The sequence below is a fragment of the Centruroides vittatus genome, unplaced genomic scaffold (assembly GCF_030686945.1).
Source record: "Centruroides vittatus isolate TY-2023 unplaced genomic scaffold, ASM3068694v2 contig_911, whole genome shotgun sequence".
NCBI lineage: Eukaryota > Metazoa > Arthropoda > Arachnida > Scorpiones > Buthidae > Centruroides > Centruroides vittatus.
This window is the reverse complement of record NW_027122600.1, coordinates 1,170,649-1,181,490: the sequence shown is the minus strand read 5'-3', so window position 1 is coordinate 1,181,490 and position 10,842 is coordinate 1,170,649.

The following is a 10,842-nucleotide window of genomic DNA, read 5'->3' as shown; positions in this document are numbered from 1 at the left end:
ATTTAACCCATCTACGCGCCGTAAAACCATATAATACACCTAATTTTAGTATATTTTGGGGGTGATTAAGGTGAATTTCACGCGCGTAATGCCCCCATTTAAGTAAAAGAAGCCATAAACTTACTTCAGTTATGTAATTTCATACACTGGTAAGCCTGACTTTTAGGTGTTTAATGCCTACCTTAAGTGATCCGAGTGCTAAAAAACTGTATAATGTATACAATTTTATAGCGTGTTTAGATTGCCAGGGTGAGTTTTAGATGCGTAATGCCTAATTTAAGTGGTGTGTGTGTGTGGGAAAAACCTATATAATTAGTCCAGTACGAGCCTTATACGTAGCGTACGTATATAAAAGTTTTCTAGTTCCATATCGGGGATTGGAAACGATATAATGGAGAGGGACAGCTGGCTTCCATCTATCAACAAGGTAATGTTTAATGTAGTCTTTGTGTAACTCGACAATGGTGGCCGCACAAAGTATCCTGGACGGTTCGTGTCCGTTTAAACAATTACAGGTTAGAATTACTACAGGAAATGCTGCGAGTTATCAGTATTGGTACACATAGCCTCTCTCGTCGACGGATCTACATAATGCCCGACCACGTGACTCAATCGATAGCACGTCAGATAGAGGGGATGACGACTAATGGGAAGAGTGGGAAGCCCAACCTAAGCCTAATTTCCTGGTCGTTGTGTAGGCACCAGATGTACAGCAAGGGCATTAGTCTCTCCGGAGAAATGATCTACCAGGGGCTGTATTGACTCAACACTCTCTAACCTGCATCCAGGTTGTGGCTGCCACCTAGGTTAGCCAGCCATTGTCCACTGGACTGTGTAAGCCTTTTATCTAGAGCTCTGGGTAATAAACTCTCCCGTCCCATTAACACGCCGCACTGGACCTTCTTCTCCCCTTCCATCCACCCGAGAGGGATGCGAAATTGAGCTTTAATTTTATTTGTAGAGTAGAGACGTGTTTACTTTTTTATGAAGCTTGTCTCTTCTCCCTTTTGTCGTACGTAATCCCTATCGTTGGCCAGATGAGGAAAGGGCTCCTCTCCAGAGATTTATTGCCCATTCATGAGTACAGACAGACCCTTAAACGAAGCTCAATTTTTAATTTCGACTGATGCTTGTCGGACGAAACAAACAAAAAAAAAGGACTTTTTACTGATTAATCAACGAACAAATCGAATTTAAGCCAGTTGTGATAGTCTAAAATGTCTTAATTAAGAACGGGGTGCCGAGAAAAGTGTGCCAAACAACCATTGTAGTTAGTTTGGGGTGGGCCGCGTAGGCAGGAGATACGCTCCGAAGGTTCTAAGGGGTCTTTTATTGAAGCTCACACACACACAGACCCACGAGATAAATTATTGTGTGCTTAGCATCTGTCACAGGACGGTATCACGCCTTTTCTAACCCCCCTCACCCAATTACCAGAGTTAAATTAAAGGGTCCGGTTTGGGTAAAAGTATATATATATAAAAGGTAGAACGGTTCGGACATCACGTTCAGTAGACAAAACATTGACGAAAGCTGCTACATCTGTCCAACACGTCTGGCGAACAGCATCCTGTACTTAGTCTAAAACAACTTTATCATGATTTAAGATATAGTGTAGCCAGTTGGGTTTGGCAGTGAAGGGGGCGAGCTTTGGGGGTGAGAAAGACACTCGGCGACCACCGCGCGCGGGGGTGACTTAAAAGGAGAGAGGCCTTAGCCAAGATAAATGCGAATGTCTTGTCCTGTAGGACCGTGAATATGTGCAGTTGACTGCCGGACACACTGCATCAACCTAACCTACATTTATCAAGTGAGGATGGGTCAATACGCCCGCTGACGTCATATTATGGTCAAACTGGGGTCATGGGAATTGTCCGCTGTTATTGATAAGGGGGGAGGGGGACGGAGATCGACTTTCCACTTCGTTGTTTTGGTTTATGTTTGGTCTTTATTATTCATATACACAGTCGCGGTGAATCATAATTTCGTTACGAATCCCTTTTACGTAATTGTTTCTACGCAAAACGAAATGCGAATTAAATAATTTAATTACTTTCTAATTAATCCCACCCTTTTATTCAGTTAAAATCGTGTTTTTTTTATCGCTTATAATCCGTTTAGCGAAATTTCCCTTTCTTTCTTTTTTTTGCGGGGAAAATTTTCTTTTAAAATTATTATCCCCTACAAAAGGGAAATTTCGTTAAACGGATTTGGAAATTTCCGTATGTGACGCATTTTATAATAAATTTGTCCTAATTAAAATAATGTTGTTTTGTTACAGGTATATATATCCCTAAATTCCCTTTATTCAGAGAGATTTATTTTCTTAATTTTCTTGTTTTAGGGGAAAATTTCTTTAAAGATTCTTTAAAATTCCCTATTTAGACAATGAAAAATATCATAATATATAAATAAAATCGTGCAGTTTAGCTTAATTTTTAAAAATTTCTGTCGGTTAGGGATATTTTCTTTATTAAAAAAATATTGTATTAAGGGGAGAATAAAGTAATAAAAATAAAATATTTACATGATAAAATATGAAGATATTTGATTAAAATTATTCATTTTTCGACTTAGAAAAGCTATTTTTGAATAAAAACGAATACAATTCGAGAGATATTTTTCCCGTTTTAAATACGAATCTAGGGATTTTCGGGGGAAAGTAACTTCCCCCGAAAATCCCTAGATTCACAATCGAGTAAACGAGGAATAAGGTAAAAGGAAGGTTTTTAGTAAATAAAGCCGATCTTAAAGAGGGAACGAATACACACGACAGGTATTTTACCCCGTCTTTTAAAAAAACACGCTTTTTAGGGAAATTACTGGAGAATTAAACGAATTTTTACCAAATAAAACGGTTATAGGTGGCAGAAATCGGATAAAGACCAGACATTATGTGCAAAAGAGATACTAATACAAGAACGGGGAGTGAGACAGCAAATCCTAAGGGAGAAGACCAGCAAAAGATTCCCTATAAATGGTGCAGAATACACAAACAGAACGGAATTTACGGAATATATTCAAAGGGGAACGATTTATAAGAAGTGCAGGTAGCTAGAGAGAGAGAAAGAAAGAAAGAAAGAAAAAGAAGAAACCAGGCAAGTTGACAAATCACCGTCCGAGCTTATTTGGCGAGGTTGAAGTGGGTCCCCAGGTTGGGCGACTCTAATCTCCTTCATGATTTGTGATGGCCTGGGCATCTAAGGCACGAAGCACACACGATAGACCACAGCTGTTACACAATGCAGACGGCCGAGATCCCCGAGTCTCCACAGGTCCGTATTATGTTGGTCTCCATGGATTTACTCTAATGTATGGGAGCGGAGCCAAAACCGGCTTTAGAAGTGGCAAACCGGGAAGTGTCGGGAGTGAAAAACTCCCTCTCTCTCTTTCGCTCCTTCCCCTTACATTCAGTCCCTCGGCGTTGCTTTTGTGTGTTGCCTGATGGATTGGTTGGCCAATCGCTCCAGAAACGCCATTTGTAGCTGGCAAACACTTCCCCGGATACTGACTGCGACACTCTTTGCTACGGGGGGACATTTTGTGGCCATGTCGTGGACTACCGACTCTGTGTACGTCTAAGTTGGGCCCCCTTTCGAGTGCGGCCCTTCTCTCTCTCTCTCTCTCTCTCTCTTTTTTTCTTTTTATTATTATTATTTCTCTTCCTCTCCGTGCCTCTCCCCAGGTGCTTTTCTTCTTTTTAGGAGGCCCGGTCGGTGTCTCCTTTCGTCTTTTATTATAAGTAACACTTTCTAGTGAAGACATTAACTTCCACCTTTCTCTTCCTTTTGTCTATTTTACTAGTGACAATGTTTTATATTAGTCTAAATCTATAAAAGTTTAACCCGCTCGACGTGTAATTACACCACGTCTAAGGTGTAAAAACTCGAAAAAAGTGTCCAAAAATAAAGCTCTATTACTTAAATAAACAAATTTCTTTCGACTCCGCTGCGAGAAACTACGCTCGTATCCCAAAAAGTAGGAAGAAATTTTTAAAAACGTGTACTTAAAAACACTTTTTTCTCCGTTTTAACACCGAAAAAAAAAATTCATTGTGATTGTAATTAGGCCCTACATTTCCAATTTTTACTAAGCAAGAAAAAAGAAAAGAAAAAAAAATAAAGCGGAGATGCGCATCGTAAACAGAATATTTACATCAATCTCTTACATAAAAAAAACAATAAATAATCAAAGATACGCTTGTTATTTTCACTCTTATATATATATATATAATATATATATATATATGCAAATTATAATTATTTACGCTTTATTCTTTATCGTTTCTTAAATTTTACACCTCATATCGTCTTTGTTCAGTGTATCCGTCTACCTCCTGACGTTTCATCCCTTCTAACCTCAGGTGACATCTTTCTTTTCCTTTGCTTTTTTTTATTTTTTTTTTTGTATGATCCTCACTTCCTGTCTTCATATCATTTCTTTGTTTGTGTTTCACTTCTGTTCAGCCTCCTGACTCTTCTTTTGTCTATCCGTTTTGTTCATTTTATCCCGTGGGTTTCTACTGTCCACCGATTCTTCTAAACCCAAACCTCCTCCTTCTTCTTTCTGTTTTTTTTTTATTGGTGTACAAGAGATATCCCACGTCTACCATTATATACCACAGATAGGTGTCGAGGTCTTCTATTTACTTTCCCAATACAGAAGGGGTGCAATTATTACGGGGAGGGAGAGCGGCCAAAAACTTTCTTTGTTCGTAAAGGGGGGAGTATTAGTCGACCGATAATTTTTTAATCTTTGAAAAACTTTCTGGGGTACCTTCTTCACCCTTCGGCAATTTCCATTCATTTCTGGCACGCGGACGAGTGGCAAAAACGACAAGATCCAATCAACGGCTAGGAGACAAAACATTAAAAGTGCGAGGGGGTCTCTCCGTCATCTAACTTTTATTTTATTTTTTTGGTTCTTTATTTTTCCCATCACCCATTAGGAAAGGAAGGGACGGAGACCAACGGGAACGAAGACAAATTAAAGCTAAATCTATGCAAAAACCGAGACAGACAATCGGCGCCAAAAGATTGTAAATAGTGAAAACGACGCGAAGAATATGCAAAGTCGCGCTCTTTTCTATTTTCTTTTGAACTGGTAACGACCAGGAGGCGTTAACAAGAACCGATGGGTCATCAATAATCAAGGGAGTGATCGTATCCCCCCGAACTCTCGACTGACTTTGTCTTTAAAACTCGGCGGCTTGCGGGGAAGTTTCGACCCCCAATCGTTGACGCCCCCCACATCCGCCTTGCTACAAATCGGTGCTACTCATTTGTCCCTGTCAACTGCTCCTATTCCATATGTCTGTATTTTCGTCCAGCCGATTTGCACCAATTCCGAGTGCGTCTTTCTCTAAATTGATTATTTAATCTCGCTGATTGAAGTTTTTATCTTTTCATCTCCTGGTTCCTATGCCCTTTCTCTCTCTCTCTCTCTTTCTCTCTCCCGATCGCCTTGATTGGCAAAAATTTATCTCTTCTTGGCAATTGGCCTACGTTCTATAATTATTTATAGATTATCCGCCTCCTTTACTCTTGCTCCCTTGTTCAAATTCCTCACTTTTGCTCCTCTTTTACTCCTTCTACATACAGCAAATTTGCATTCTAACTTTCTTTTCTGCGCTTACTTTAATTGGTATAGACGATTTCCTCTTAGTTTCTACTATCTCCCTCCTTTACTAGCATCTTCGCTATCTTCCCCTCTTTACTATTGCAGCATCTTCACTATCTTTCCCTCTTTACTAGTATCTTCACTATCTTTCCCTCCTCTTTACTAGTATCTTACTATCTTTTCCCCCTATTACTAGTGTCTTCACTATCTTTTCCCCTCTTTACTAGTATCTTCACTATCTTTCCCCCTCTTACTAGTATCTTCGCTGTCTTTCCCCCCCTCTTTACTAGTATCTTCGCTGTCTTTTCCCCCCTCTTTACTAGTATCTTCGCTGTCTTTTCCCCCCTCTTTACTAGTATCTTCGCTGTCTTTCCCCCTCTTTACTAGTATCTTCGCTGTCTTTTCCCCCCTCTTTACTAGTATTTTTATTGTTTCCTCCCCTCTATAATATGCTGTTGATGTGAGTCTAATCTCTGTCTGCTTGTATTCTGATTAGTATAGTTTATACTTTATTAATCTTTTAAAAAATATACAGATTAAAAGGTAAATTCTGTAAACCTCTTAAATATCCTGATTTAGAGGATGTAAATCCCTGAAAAGTCCTGATTCGGATGGTGAAAATTTCTCAAATAACCTGATTTAGAGGATGTAAACTTTCTGAAATGCCCTGATTTAGAGGGTACAAAATTCTCAAGTATCCTGATTTGGAGGATTAACCTCTGAAATGTCCTGATTTGGAGGGTTTAAACTACTCAAATATCCTGACTTGGTGAATCTAAACTCTGCAAACCGATAAAATATCGTGATTTATAGGATTTAAGCTCTGCAAACGACTAGAATGTCCCGATTAAGGGGATACAAACTCTGTTAAACCTCTAAAAATACCCAATTAGAAGAAGTTAGATATAATTTCTTTTCTAAAATCTTAATTAGAATAATCTAAACTTTTACTTTTCTTTAAATATCTCGATTAGAAGCTAAAATACCCCAACAGGAAGGGTAAAAACTTAAAAAAATCCCTGTATTTGAAACAATCCTGTAATTTTGAGAAATTCCCTGGATATGAGGGAAAAAAAGGTGTTATTTATCATCTGACAGTTAAATTAATTGCTTAAATATTAATTTTCCTCCATTTTAAATATTGGTAAACACAGATCATCAGGAAGAGGAGCCAGGATGATCGTTTTAGTTAACAATCATCCTGGCACTTCGTGATGATCGAAGAAGAGCCACTTCGTTGCATGTAAAATGAATAAATTTACATTGAAAATGAAATTAAATATCTGTAAACATCTTTAAAATGTAAAAATATGTTGAATAAAGTACATAAAAATTGTCTAAAATATCCTCCTGTTGAGTTAAAACTGTGGAGCTTGCGCTACAAAATGATGTTTTTCTATTGATTATCCTTTTATTTTATATAAAATAACGTTTGACTATCGCTAAAAAATGATTTTTATATATAAATACAGCCGCAAAACAAGGTGTTGATGTCTCAAAAATCAAAATTTTTTTATAAAAGAATAAATTAAACGTGTTAAATAATCATTTTTATACAAAAATAAGGCTCAAATATATCTCAAAAATATATTTTTATGTGAAAATAAGGCTTAAATATATTCAAAAATTCGACTTTTATATGTTATTTGCCCACAGAATAACCAAAATCAAGGGACTTTTCTGTATAAAACAAACCCTCACCATTTTCAAAATAATCATTTTTACGTAAAATAAGGCTGAAATATACCCAAAAACTACATTTTTTTACGTGAAAATCAGGCTGAAATGTACCCGAAAAGTTAAATTTTATATGCAGTAAGTTCTTAGAATCTCCAAAACAGGCGATATTTCTATATAAAACGGAGCCTCAATAACTCCGATAAAATCATTTTTTTACGCAAAATAAGGCTCAACGGGCACATAATTATGTAAAAATAAGGCTTAAATTTACGTAAAAAGTATAAATTTAAGCAAAAACGGGGCGTAAATGCCTGTAAAAAGTCAAAAACTTGCGTAAAATATGCCATTAAATCCGCAAAGAAAAGGATGAAGATGAAAGTTTTAAATGATTGATACGGAATTATGACATTATTATTATTATTTTTAATAAGGAATATCGATAAAAAAAAGTATATTTTTAAATTCATTAACAAAGAATAAATCAATGGAAAAGATTTATTTATATAATAATGCATGAAATGATTTTCATCTCACGTAATTTATTACTAGACAAGTTTATAAATCTACACAAAATTAATCTACGTGATTTGCCTGTTTTCCTCCATATTTTTTTTATTATTATTATTTTATTTTTCATTTAATTATTTTCTTGTTTTTATGTATTTTTGCATAGATTTAATGTAATTAAATATTATCTTCCCCTTATTTTTATGTTACGTTTTCCTATGTTAGCTCTTCTCTCTCAGATTTTCCTTGGTAAGGATCGTCTTCTTCCTTTATAAAATTGTAATAAAATTAAGTTTTAATTTATATTCTGGCGCTTATTTCGTGTAAAATAAGGCTCATATGCCTCTCGAGTGTTGAATTGTGTGTGTGAAATAAGCCTTGATGTCTATAAAAAAAGGCTCGATGTCGCCGGAAAATTCGTTTGCTTTTTTAAATGTGAATTATGGTCTAAATATCTTCAGAAAATCGCTTTTTTTAATAAAATAAGGTATCAGAAATTGCCAAAAATCTTTTTTTTTAATACAATAAGGCTTAAAAGCCTTACTTTATTGAAAAAGACGAGATTTTTTAATATAAATTAAGGTCGAAAACTCTCCAAAAAATCATATTTTTTAATATAAAATAAGCTTAAATGTATCCAAAAGGATTCTTTTTATGTAAAATGGCATTTAAATAAATTCAAAAATAATTTTTTAATGTAAAATAAGGCTTTAATATTTTTTAAAAAGCGAATATTTATGAGTAAAATGAGGCTTGAATAAATTCAAAATTTTTTTCCTGTATAAAATAAGGTCCAAATATCACAAAAAAGGCGAAACTTTTATATAAAATAAGGCTTAAACCTAGCCAAATAAGGCTTATTTTTACGTAGAAATTACGTTACGTTACGTTTTAAGAAGGCTTTTAAAAAGGCTTAAAATACCCGAAAATAATCGGTTTTCGTGTAAATAAGGCTCCAACAACTCAAAATTAAAAAACAAAAAAAAGCAATTTCGCACACGAAATAAGGCGTGAACGTCAAGAAAAATCTATAATTTTTATGAAGAACCGGACGAATAATTTAATTATAATTAATTTTATTTAGAAATTTTTAAAAAGAATTCATTAAAACTCTATTTTTTTTAAACATAAACCAGACCAAAATTTCAACGAGTTAAGTCTTCACGCAGTGTTGTATGGCGCACAGAATCATTAATAATTAATTTCTGAGCGTTATAATTACCATAAGAAACAATTTTTTAGGAGAAAAAAGTCCATAAAATTCTTTAAAATGTGGGAAAAATGTTTATGGAAATCGGTGTCATTGTGGGATTTAGAAAACGAAAATACTTTCATCCATTGTAAACAGACGCATGTTTTGCAATTTCATCGCAGGAATACGCCACTTTCCAAAGTATTTTCCACTATAAAAATACTTTTTTCTGCCTCTTTAAGCTTCTTATAATTTAATTTAACAAATAAAAAATATATATTTCGTTTAGTAAATCATAAATTTTTAATATATAAATTATATTCCGAGATTATCCACTTGTAAGTGATGCTCTCGTCCGGATGCTGCTGCTGCTGCTGCTGCTCCTCCTCCTCCTCTCTTTTGTATGGAAGAATTTTATTAAAAATATGGGAATTTTTTGCCGATTTATACTAAGAAAAACGTATAAAATTAAGGTTTTCTCTCTTATATTTCTTGAAAGAAAATAGTTTCTTTACCAGGTTTGAAAATGTGTTGCGGTTTATCATATTCATGAAGGTATGAGACGTGAAATCTATGTTTTGTTAGAGGAAAATCACATAATCTTGTATAAATTCGAAATTGGAAATAAAGTGGAATGGGAAATTTGCATTTTATCTTACTTTTTACCCCCAAAAAACAGTTTTTTCCCCCTTGCTGGAAAGGTAAAGGAAACTACTTTACACACAAATCTCTGCGTGTTCGAAGGAAGTAAACATTTTATTTTTACTTTTTCCAAATAATAATAATAAATATTTTAAAATGTCAAAGTGAAATTTTCATAAAAATGTAACGAGTATCTTCTTCTATAAATAAATTAAGCGAAGAAAAAGGTCTTCTAGTTGATTATCTTATCAAGAAAACAGGATGTTTGTAATGATCTAGCATATTAACACCCACTTTCTTATTTATTTCTCGTTCTCTGGTAATTAAACCCATTTAATGCATTATCTATCATCTTGTAAGGTCGTATTCGTCCGGATGAGGATGATGAGAGGGAGATAAAAATCCTTCACCCGACGAATTTTAAACACCGTCGGTTCCTTGGCTCATCTTTAATTTCTCCTGCTGCCTCTCCCCCTCTTCTTCGTTTCTTTCGGTTCGAATTGCCGTTTAATTAAGTCACCCCCTCCTGATTTTGGCTCCAAAATTCGGGTTTTTAATCGTGAAAAAGTGAATTTTTCGGGTTAAAAGTAAGCAAAACACGTTACTCGATCCCTCGAATCAGCATCCGTTTCGGTTCGGTTTGATGTTTAATTCGACTCGCCCCCTGATTTTGGTAGCAAAATTTGGATTTTTAACCGTCTTTAAAGCAAACTTCTTCTTTAAATTAAGCAAAAATTAGAAATTGGGTGACGATAACCGTCGATAGCAATCACGTGACACAGCCGTTGGTGTGTGTTTTATTAGAGTGAACAGGTATAACAGTCATACGTTTGCCGTGTCTCTCGGGGGATCAATAATTAATGGAGAAGGACAGCGTGTTATGAAGTAGGTCAGCACTTTCTATTATGTATTAGGTCGATCCTACTCGTTAGAAAATGGCCGAGATAGGCGTTCTGCCGTTCCTATTTATTATTCATCGGACTACCGCTTCCGAGGTTGTGCCGCGGTCACGTGATCGATATCTTCTTGGAAGGGACGATGACCATCCCTCCTCTTGTCGTGTGTGTGTGTCTCCTATCGATCGCTTCCCCCCTTAATTAGTTCTACAGAAATCTAAAGAAATTAATCGCTGTACTAACGAGGGGGGAAATCAGACACTCGTACACGAAAAAACACCCCTTTCTCACACTAAAAAAAGTCGA